The 12,058-nt window shown below is 38.0% G+C and overlaps 1 pseudogene; it reads left to right on the top strand.

The window, feature by feature from the left end:
* The first annotated feature begins 769 nt into the window (after nucleotides 1-769).
* LOC125883468 (Fc receptor-like protein 5) lies at nucleotides 770-9,960 on the top strand (annotated as a pseudogene).
* The last annotated feature ends 2,098 nt before the right edge of the window (nucleotides 9,961-12,058 follow it).

The raw sequence follows: 12,058 nt of genomic DNA, 5'->3' as shown, positions 1-12,058 counted from the left end.
TACAGCGCAGCCACCATTTTTGACTGAATGCTGCCCCGATCAATATCAAAATAAAAGCGTACTAAGCATTAGTTATGTTAGCCATGAATAAACACAAGTAGTGTGTCTCATGAAATGGCTCACATTATCAGAGAAGCAATCCAGAGGTAGCCTCTGGGGCAGAACCCGTTTTTGGCATTCGGCTTTGATTTGAGTAAGGCTGCATTTCTGTTTCACACTTCCATTTCTATATAAGTAAATATGCTGAACCATTGCGATGGATTCAGACACAATGACGCCAATTATGTTCCGCCTCACAGTGTTCACCACACGACCGTTTAACCTGGCAACAACTGCAGCCGGCTAGAACGTGATTGATCAATATCACGCAGACTACAAACAGCCTACAACCGGAAACCGGGGCTCTTCCGCTCTTCTTCCGGAGGCAAGATCTCCGGGGTTTGCCTACAGACTCTACATTCACTGAATGTGAAACCTCGTAAAACCTGTAACATTTTTCTGTGAAATTAAAGTACATGTCCACAGAGTACGTTCTGTGTATTTGCAAATCAATTTATAGATTGTCTTGTGTGGGTCACCACAAATAAAGTCCAACAAAAACTATCATTAAAACATGCTGTGGTCAAACCAGTCTGGTTGTGTAAGCTCCGTGTAAAAGGGAAGGAAGTACAGAATGCAATGACTCAGAGGAAGAAGTGAGAGAAAACTTCCTGTCCAGTATTTATGTGTACTGCATCTTCTGTCATCCCACAGTTTCTGATCTTTCATCATATGATTCACACGTTCTGAGCTTTTTCTTTACACAGCGTAGAAGCATTTCTCAGAGGCAGAGTAACAGTCGTGAGTGTGAAGATGGGGCACACTCTGCTCTGTGTGCTGGGGGTTTTCTGTGAGTACACCAGTGACTTTGAAAGAATTGTCGCCATGAATGAAAAAAATGTCTGAGGTTATTATAATCGATCTTTTCTGTAAGTTTGATAATGTCTGATGAAGTTCCAATTTTTATCTCAGCACTGAATCTACTCCTCTACTGTGGACATGCTCAAGGTAATTATACTTCTTCTTGTTTATATATTCACTGGAGACAAATATTCAACACCTGCATCACTTTTCACCATTTTCTGTGTGTTCTGTTTCGGCAGTGTTTAATTAATACAATAAAGAAAACACAATGTTTATGTTGGTTTTATAGATGCTGTGCTGACCACTGAACCAAACTGGTCCACTTTATTTACCGGAGAGTCTGTTACCTTCATATGTGACATGAGGGTGGGAAAAGACACCGACTGGTATTACACAATCAAGAGGGAACGTCAAGAATTTATCCGCTACAGCCCCCATAAGAGATATACATCACAGTCTCTATCTACAGGCCACAGTGGTGAATACCAGTGCTTTGGTGATCACAAGCGCTCACCATATTCAAGAAAACAAAGTAATAAAGTCTCTCTAACTGTATCAGGTAAGTGATAAGTTTTACCACCATGACCGAGTTCATTATAAGCATTTATTTATATATTTATTTATTTTTATCAGCCATGTTGATATGATCAACCTGTTTGGCAAAGTGCCAATATATAATGTATGAATGTTGTTAATCTTGTTTAAAAACAGTTTTAGGTTGAGAAAAAGACTGTTATTGCACAATCCACAGGGATGGTCAAGAATTTGTCCCCTACGACTCAAACAAGATCTTCAAATGACTGATACGTTCATTTGTTGAGATGATTTAATGAAACACCTACTGACCTGTGTTCCACAGACAAAGATGTGATCCTGGAAAGTCCTGCATCCACTGTGTTTGAAGGAGAATCAGTGACCCTGCGCTGTCGACATCGTACTCAGACAAAGGAGAAGAATGCTGTTTTCTACAAAGACGGATCACCTATTGAAAGAGACACAAACCATCAGTCAGCGATGTCTTCAGAAAACACAGTTCAAGTCATTTCAGATGGGAGCTCTTACATGTGTAAATTTGAGGACGAAGAATCTGAACCAGTAAAACTCAAAATGGAACGTAAGTAGTTTTCACACTAGAGTCTCAAAATTTAAGGGCATTTTGCGATAAAGAGCAGCAGGCATGTACTTTAGCATTTCCAGAGTGAAGTGGAGTGATGATTTCTCTGCATTATCTTTGAACACAGTGGACACTTAACAAGGAAAAAAGAAAGCTGTGTTTAAATTGTCGTTCATTCTTAGAAGTGTGTTTGTGCTCACTTTAATCCATGTTAGGTTAATTTAACCAGCAGCTTTAGTGGTTAATAAATGTTTAACAGAAGCATTGTTGCAACTGATTTCCATCAGTTTATGATACTTTAATAATATATTACTGATTTAAAAAGGTGATCAAAATAATTTGATATCATTTTCTACAGTAAGTTGTAGCACCACCAAGAATGCTGGATGAGATTATATTATTCATTTTCATTCTCTTTCAAACTGGACTGATTCACAGGGAAATAATGACCACTTTTATGTCTTTGTCTAAATTAAACAGCACAACCAAAGGCCAACCTCAGCAGACACTTTCCATCAGGGGGCAGTGTGACGCTGACCTGCTCTGTGAGCCCATCATCATCATCATCATCATCATCATCATCTGGTTGGAAATACTTCTGGTACAGAGGCAATAAAGCCTCTGAACCTCTGACCACACAAGATGTTGTCTTCCTCTCAAATGAAACAATCAGTGTCTCACAGGAGGACTCTACTGGTGCAGAGGAGGAAGAGGAGATCCACTTTACTACACAGAGTACAGTGATCCAGTCGGTAATATGATATGGAATATAAAATGCAGAAAATAATACACCGTGTATTTTTGAATGAGGATTAAGACTAACACTGAAATGAGTTTGATGTTTAATCTTTTCTAATCTTTATATTTGTGGCCTCTTGATCATGAACAGTTACAAACAGAGCTGTTGTGACCCTGCGACCCAACTGGCCTGAGATATACTATCTGGAGACGATCACACTGACATGTGAAATTGAGGATGGAGGAGGCTGAGTGGGAGTATGAGTGGACGACACTCAGCTCATACAGACCTGAAAAACAAAAGGAAAACATGATTACATATGCTTTGTCATCACACAGTGGAGACTACAGGTGTGTGGGCACACTGAAACATGAAAAGTCTTCAACAGAGTGGAGTGATGCTTTCACATTGAGAGTATCTGATTGTAAGTCACATGTCATCAGTCGTCATCTTTATTTTGCTGAATGTGAAAAGAAATTATTGTTCCCTGTATTTTCAGACAGTGTATCTTTATATTTGAATTTGAATACAAGTCGTGGATGTCATCTACCAACAACAAATTATAGCATGTCTTCATTCTGTGAAATCACTTTCCAACAGATATACCTCAGCCTGTCCTCACTGTGTCTCCATTATGGCTGAGTCCTGGAGCCTCAGTAACTCTGAACTGCAGTGTTAAACATCCATCTGCAGGATGGAGGTTCTTCTGGTATAAGGCTGTTCCCAAACTGTCAGACGACTCCTACAGCTATGAGCTGATGCCTGGCAGCATACATGGTACTGAACAGTTTTCCTACATGGTTGATGGACAGACACACACAGCAGGATATGTGTGCAGAGCTTGAAGAGGAGATCCTGTGTATTATACTCATTACAGTGAACCTAAGTTTGTCTGGTCTGGAGGTAGGTTTTTTTGACTTTTCCATGCTCAGATGATTGTATAAAAGCACTTGTTGTGACCTTTCCCTCACACCAGCATCAGGTCAGTAGTTTAGTTTTTCAAACTACTGATGTTTTTGTTGTCAGATTCTTTTGCTGGACTGAATTTTAAAATGAGTGCATCTCATGACTTCCTTTTTATTTTTACACATCATTCATTGTGCACATTTGTTCAAACCTTCAACTATACTGAAATCCATAACCCAATCTCATAAGACTACTACATTACATTTTGAGTACTTACTGTACTGTAGCGAAAGGTCGAGATTCTTTTTTCTTTCCTTGAATTCATTTCTTCAGCGTCCCTTTCCTCTTTTCTTTTTTCCTGTTTTTATTTTCACACATTTTTTTTTTTACTTCCTTCAGTTTATGTTTGCTTGTTTCCTTCTCTCTGTCCCTCAAACCTTTATGTTGGCTTGTTTCTTATCTTCTGTCTTTTCATGCTAGCTCTCTTCTTCCTCTCTTCATGTTTTGGGATAAACATGGAGGTTATGTACCCAGAGAGCTGTACTTCAATTTATGCACCCTTGTATTAGTGCATTGTAGCCTGAAATAACAAAATGATTAAATCCACATTAAACCTGAAGGATTGTTTCCATGGTGTAATTTTAAATTTTATTATATACCTGTACTGGTGTGATCCTTTGTGTCTATACTCCAGCATTTAAACACATTAAAACCAACAAGGAAACCAAATGATTGTTGACAGTATAGCCTTTTAAATGTTTATTTTTTGTCTGCTTTTTATGTGTTTTTAGATTCTCATTCAGCAGCGTCTCTCACAGTGAGTCCTGACAGAATGCAACACTTCAGCAGAGAGCCTGTGTCACTGAGTTGTGAGGGAAACTCTGCTGAGTGGAGAGTGAGCAGGTTTTCTGTAGATGGCTACCTTGGACACTGTTCTTCTTCCTCTTCTTACTGGGGGACCATGACTGGATCCAGATGCAACATGGACCGTCACTGGCAGAGTGGAGTCTTCTGGTGTGAGTCTGAAACAGGACAGTTCAGCAATGCAGTCAACATCACTATACAGTGTGAGTCTTAATTCATTTAAAAGATTTTGTTTCTGAAGTATTTTAACATTCTGTTACATAGTTTTGAAAATCTGAAGGTGACTAACATTATACAAACTGATTTTCAAAATGAGTGAAACTTGATGACCTTTAAAAGAGCTCATCAGCTTTGGTTCATTCAAGTATCATTTCTTAATATTTTCCAAGATGTTGTCAGATGGATTTTATTGCTCACTGACACCTTTATGACAATAATCATCTAACATTAATTTTATACTGTCACATCCCCAGTCACCAGCAGCTGAAATGAAAGGACTTGTTTAAAGGTCCAGTGTGTAGGATTTAGGGGCATCTATTGGCAGAAATGGTGTATAGTATTCATAACTATGTTTTAATTGGTTTATTATCATCTGAAAAAAGAGTCATTGTGTTTTCGTTACCTTAGAATGAGCTGTTTATATCTACATACAGCCACAGTAGTTCTCCTACAGGCTTGGTCAAAGGAAGAAGTTTCAGTTCGACAACCTCACCGCTGGATTCCACTAAATCCTACACCAGACCTTTAAGGGTGATCTGCACTGAAATTACAGTGTTACAGTACATCAGTGAGCAACACTGAAACAAGTACTATAATCTTTTGTTGGTTTGATGACAGAAAGATACATTTACAGTAAGACAGGGATTTCTCAGTTACTGCATGCAGCTGTAAAATTAATTCAAACATTTATTTTCATAATGTTACATCAGCTTGTTTAAGCTGCACCAGCTGATCTCTGCAACCAAATCTTTGTATTCTTTAATCTTTTTACAGACGGTAATATTACCCTGATGAGCCCTGTCCATCCTGTTACTGAGGGAGATTCTGTCACTCTTGGCTGCAAATTCAAGACAGAAAAAGTTCCTTATAATGTGGATTTCTATAAAAATGACAAACTCATCCAAAATGTTACTGGAGGGGAGCTGACTATCTCTGCAGTGTCAAAGTCAGATGAAGGCTTTTATAAATGTACAGGAAAAGATTCACCACAAGGTCGGCAGAGATGGACGTCACCAGAGAGTTGGATGTCAGTAAAATGTGAGTATGATTAAAACAGTTTCTTCAGCATTTTTTGTAAAGCTGTGTTACGGTCCAAGATAGAAAGATTATATCTGAATTAGTCTGACTTTGTTTAGCTTTTTCAAAAACTGTTTGTGAAAGAGAAACTGTTTCATACATTTAAAAAAATATATATGATTAGAAGTGAAAGGTTTAGAATTTATTATGATACTGTATGTGTTTGTGTGTTAATCTAAATGTGCATGGTATCTGATCAGGGGATTATAAAGGTGTATTTTAGTGTATGTGGTTTTCTAGTTGTGCATTTATTAATGCGTGAATGTATTTTTGTATACATACTTAGATTATGTTTGCATGTTAGTATCTATGTGTGCAACATATTCTCATAATGGTTTGTATGGTTCCTATGAATTAGCGCCCACATATTATGTTGCGTCCTTAACACATAGTTACGTTGTTAACTTGTTAACAAGTTTGGGATGTTAGGTTAGCCAGTGGAAGTTACAGTGGTTAGGTTAGGATCAAACATGGTGAAGACGCACCTTGAAAGACCTCAAAATTCATTCAAAGTACACATGTGACACCAGCGGAAAGTAACAAGTAAATGTCTATTGTTTGTGACCCTCCACCACTCCAATCTGCGTGCTCGGGACTGCCTCCTTGTTTACTGTCACAGTGCATTGGTCATGTTATCGCAGCATTTCAAATCCGTGGAATATGAATGAATTTGGCGCATTACTTTTCGTAGGAAAATGTACAAGCAGTTTGTGAGAACAGTCTGATGTATGTTCTTATACATTTTTGGACGTCAGTCATTGTCTTTTTACTCTTGGAGTTTTATTACTTGGCTTGACTGGACCTTGACTCTGTGTTTATGTAAAGCACTTTGGGAACTCTATTTGATCAAAGTGTTATATGAGTAAATATTAATATAGAATATTTATTATAGCAGCGCCCAGGCCTCCATTTCCTGTGCTGTTGATTGTTGGGCCGGTTTGTGGAGTTTTACTGATTCTTCTCCTGCTGCTGTTTCTGTATCTCTACAGAAAGTCAAAAGGTGAGATCTTTTACTTCTGATGTTAGACTGACTCTGATGTGATTACATGTACTGTAGTAACAGTCGAACAATTTGGCATACAAAACAATGTAACAACAGATGTCTTTTTGCTCCACAGATTCATGTTTTGAGGTCGGTCCAACACTCTCTTCTCTCATTCTGAATGTGACAGTAGCACAGTGCATATTCTTTTAAAGTCACTGTATTTACTTCATGTTTTGGGCCCACCAGGTCTCAGAGCAGCAGTCGGGGCCCTGCTACAGACCACATGATCAACCAGGATGAAACTCAGCTCAAGGAATATGCTCCTCCTCCATGGTCAGCCTTCATCCTGATTAATTTTATGATTTATCATCAACTCTAAGACTAGTATTTCACATGTGATTATCTGTTTTGGTAGTGATGGCCAAATGAAACCTCATGAACCACTTTCTTTATTTTCTGACCCCACCAGATGGCACTCTTGGTTTAAATATAAAGATGAAGGACTCAAAGTGTGCTTTCAAACCTTTGTTGAGCAGACAGTGCCATCTGGTGGCTTCAGAAAATAAAGACAGTGGTTCAAGAGGACTCATTTGGCCATCACTATGTTTTGGAATTATGTAGAATATTCTATAATGTGATCAAAGGTTTTACTATGACCTTGGCTTGATTTTCACTGCTCTGTAGGCGATGCTGTTCTTCTCTGAATCAATCAAAGGCTTTGAAGAACCTGAACATGGTAAAGTATAGACTTTATATTTGACACTGAGCAGTTAGATATACTAGAATAAGATGATCAGTGATTTATTGACAATCCCTTAAGTTTAAACAAATATCTATGTTTCAGGTGAATCCAGCAATGTCACATATTCTGTGGTTGAGCTCAAAAACATCGCTAAGAAGGGTGAGTACTTTATTTTATGTAGTGACAATTACATCAAACACTAGAGATGCCTTTGTAGACCAACAGTACCTAAATAAAATACAGGAAGTTGTCTTTTCATGCATTCATCTGATCCTTCAAACAGGGAAGAAAACAGAGGAGCCAGAGGAGAGCGCAGTTTACTCAGATGTGAAGATAAGATCAGCTACAGGTACAGTGAAGTACAACAGATTCACTCTAACTTTTTACTGGGTACTGTCACAGTGTAATCTTTTCATACCACTTCATACCACTTGGTGTGTCTGCAGTGGTCAAATCCTACAGTACATAAAGAGCGTTCAGATTTTATGTAAATTGTATGTCATTTACTTTTCCATTTATTGCTTTAATACCTGGCCCTACTGTGCAGTCATGGAAAACACATCAGGACACATTACATTTAATTGGTTTAATTCTGCTTATCGATCCATCCATTTGTTTGTAACTGTTGTACAAATAAAACTTGAAATGTGGCTTCTGTTTCAGACAACAATGTGATGTATGCCCAGGTGAACTTTCACAATAAAGCCAAGAAAGACAAAGGTAAGTAAAACGTCCACCTGCAGCTGTTCTTTGACACAGTTTGTCATCCAAGTCAAAAATGCTTCAGTGTTGGAAAATGGTGGCTGTAATTTCTTATTTTCTTCTCTTATTTTCATTGATTTACTGTTTACATATTCTAAAATCATGACAATTTTTCATTCATTAAGTTCACGAAGCCATCATTATGACCTATTCCAGTGGTTTCCGAAAGGTTTTTCAATAATGTACACCCTTTGAAATATTTATTCAGCTGAGTATTCCCTGACCAGAGCAAAAACATTTTTGGCAGAAACACACAGTGGACAAATGGAAATGTGAACATGCCACAAAGCCACGAAAAGCTCCACAGGCTGAGATCAATGCAAAAACAGTCTATTTATATAAGACATCTGTGTACAAAATAAGGTGCTCAAAGGTGCTCACCTCCAGGAGGCCAAACATCCAGCCACTGCACTCAGCTTCTGTGGCAGTGATGTAGTTAACCCTCGCTGCAGACATACAGATCTGGAAACAAAACGTCTTCAGTGTGAAAGTAGATGGATCTTTCTTCACAAAACTGAACAGCCTTTAGGTCTGAATCAAACACGCAATTGGTCTTGTTTTTTTCTAGGTTTCTTGTTCCTCTCCAGAGCTGCATGTGTCAACATGGCCTTGTTGGACATGCTTGGTCATGTTCTGTCCTTTCTTTTCTATCATCCTGTGTATGGTTGTGTTTAGTGTATATTGTATATTCTTATGTTCTGTTATCATATATTGGTGTTTGAGGATGCTGTGAGTAGTGTAGTACTCATATGACAGGTCATTGTGATTTGGTAGTCATGCTTCTGCACCTCAGAGTTGATCTCATCTAATAAGTGGCACCAGCTGACTGACCACACCTGGTAGGAATCTGTCTGTGTCTATATCTGTTCTGTGAGGTACTCATGTCAGTAGCTCTGATTATAGTCAAGGACTGAAACATTTGCTGCTCTTCATCATTTTGTTGCATGTTTAGCATCTTTTCTTGTGCAAAGATGTGTTACATAAATAGACTATCTTCGCATTGATCTCAGTGTGTGGACCTTTTTGGTCCATGTATCTCCTGTGCTGTCAATATAAAATATATAGCTATATAAAATATAACTGAATATATATAAAACGTGGTCTATCAATATTGTAATTACATTTTTGTATTAAACTAAAATCCACTATATTCACTTTTTTGTATTTTAAAAATCTCATGTACCCCCTGCAGTACTCCAAAGTACCCCTAGGGGTACCCATACTCCACTTTTAGAAACAACGACCTCTTCCTCCTAACACTGTAACCTGTATCATGCCTTCTCTTGTGTTTTGTTGTGGACACTAAGATTATTTTAGATCATGTATGGATGCATTGCTAAAGAAGACAGTGTACATATCATTATGATTGTTTACTGGGGCGTTAGTGTTTAATGCAAAACATTCATAGGAAAATCACGTCCTGCAGCGGTGGATGAAACTGTTTATTCAGAGGTCAAACCAGGAAAAGCTCTTGGTAATAATACAGCATTAACACAATATGCATTTTGGGATAAGTCACTATAGTGACTTATTTTACAGATACAGATAGTTAAATGGGTTAGAAATGGGTGTAAAATGTCATTGAGCACCCTCAATTCTTAAATAACCCTAACCTTGTTTTTCCTTTTGGTTTTCATCCAGATCAATAAAGAGATCTGCATAGACAAAACCAGCAGAATGGATGACAACATGAAGAACTGCAGTAGTGTTTAACTCAATGACAGAAAAGGGGTCTCTTAAAGGAAAATGGCCACTTTGAAAATACAGACAGTACTTACTGACCCTCATGCCAACAAGAAGTCCAGTGTAGTTTTTTAATCCACAAAACTTGTACAGGGTATCGGAGGATGACGGGCTGCCACAGCTTCAGGGCACTTGGATTATGACGGATGAGCCATTCTGACGTTTTTGAAATGCATCAGTGGACTTTTATTACATTTTCAAAATGTAATACTTCAAGTGTAGCTGTTATTCCAGCGAGCTGTTATCCTCCTAAAGTGGCCATTTCCTTTAAGGAAAAAAGGTTGGGAACCACTGCTCTATGTTACCCAAGAATATCCAGCCTACTGTCCATATCCAAACCCTTCAGGGTTCTGCAATTGAAATTGTTATAAATATTTGGGACTCTGGCTGGATACCAGACTCACTTATTAAACCCATGCGGAAAACCTATCAAGAAAACTGAAGGTCAAAATTGGATTTTTGTATAGAAACAAATCTTGTTTTTCTCCTGCTAGTTGAAAGACCATTGTTTAATCTACAGTCACGTCTGCTCTTGATTATGGTGATATTGTATATATGCATGCTTCTTCCTCCACCTTTGAGCCTCTTGACTCAGTGTATCACAAAGCGCTGCATTTCATCATGAGATTGTCTTTCAGATGAGGTCAGCGTTTTATATGGAGTGCCTCAAGGGTCTATCTTTGGCCCTCTTCTTTTTAACTACATGTTCCCACTTGGTTCCATAATCCATCAATACAATATATCATATCATTCCTATGCCGACGACACCCAGCTATAGATATCTGTCTCTGCTAAGCATCTTAGTCCTGTAAATGACCTCATCCAGTGCATTAATGATGTTAGGTGCTGGATGACCAAAAATTTCTTACAATTAAATGATGACAAAACTGAAATTCTTCTCATTGGTCCAAAAGCTTTAAAGCAGCAGATTAGTTCCCGACTGACTCCTCTTTCTGTGAAACCTATTGAGCATGTTAAGAATCTAGGTGTTATTATTGACACTGATCTTAATTTTCAGAAGCATATTTCCTTCATATTCAAGACTGCATTCTATCATATTAAAACATAACTAAAGTTAGATCATTTATATCCCCCTCAGATGCTGAAATGTTGGTGCATGCTTTCATTTCTAGCAGGCTGGACTACTGTAATGGACTTTTCACAGGAATGACAAAACAGGCACTTTACAGGCTGCAGCTTGTTCAGAATGCTGCAGCTAGAGTGATAACCAGGACAAAAAATATGAGCACATCACTCCCATTTTAATTTCTCTTCACTGGCTTCCTGTAAAGCAAAGAATTGATTTTAAGATTTTGCTTGTTGTTTTTAAAGCTATGAATGGTGTAGCTCCACCTTATATCAATGACATGCTGGCTGAGTACACGCCAGATAGATTCCTGAGATCTGGAAGTAGAGACCTTCTCACTATTCCAAGAATATATTCTAGATCAGCTCATGGTACCTTTAGTCACTATGGTCCAGTTCTTTGGAATTCCTTACCACATGACCTCAGGTCTATTACATCAATATCCACTTGTAAACACAGGTTAAAAATGTTTTTCACAAGCTTTTACTTAGACATATGTGTGGTTTAAACCAGCTGTACCATTATTTTTATATTGCTGTTATTGTCAGGTTTCTACATGCTCTTTTACTATGTAATTTCCTTGTTGTTATGTGTTTTCATATGTATGTTGTGTTCATTTTAAGCACATTGAGTTATGCTTGTCATATGAAATGTGCTATACAAATAAATTTGACTTTGACTTTGTGCATTCAACAAAGTATAAAATAACAAACCATTTCTTCAGTCTTTTCTGCCTCGTCACTGTCTGGAGGGAATTTCTCTCTTCCTTTAAGAGAGTATTCTCCAGTGTTTACTTCAGTGCAGCCTTGCCTTGTTATCTGGATGAACTGTACTCGATTGAGTGTTTATTTCCCTCATCTGTACACCTTTCGTGCAGACTACATCAGTAATTAACTCTTATTTGCTTTTTGCTTGAG

The sequence above is a fragment of the Epinephelus fuscoguttatus genome, linkage group LG23 (assembly GCF_011397635.1).
Source record: "Epinephelus fuscoguttatus linkage group LG23, E.fuscoguttatus.final_Chr_v1".
Taxonomy (NCBI): Eukaryota; Metazoa; Chordata; class Actinopteri; order Perciformes; family Serranidae; genus Epinephelus; species Epinephelus fuscoguttatus.
This window is presented reverse-complemented; position numbering and strand designations above follow the sequence as displayed.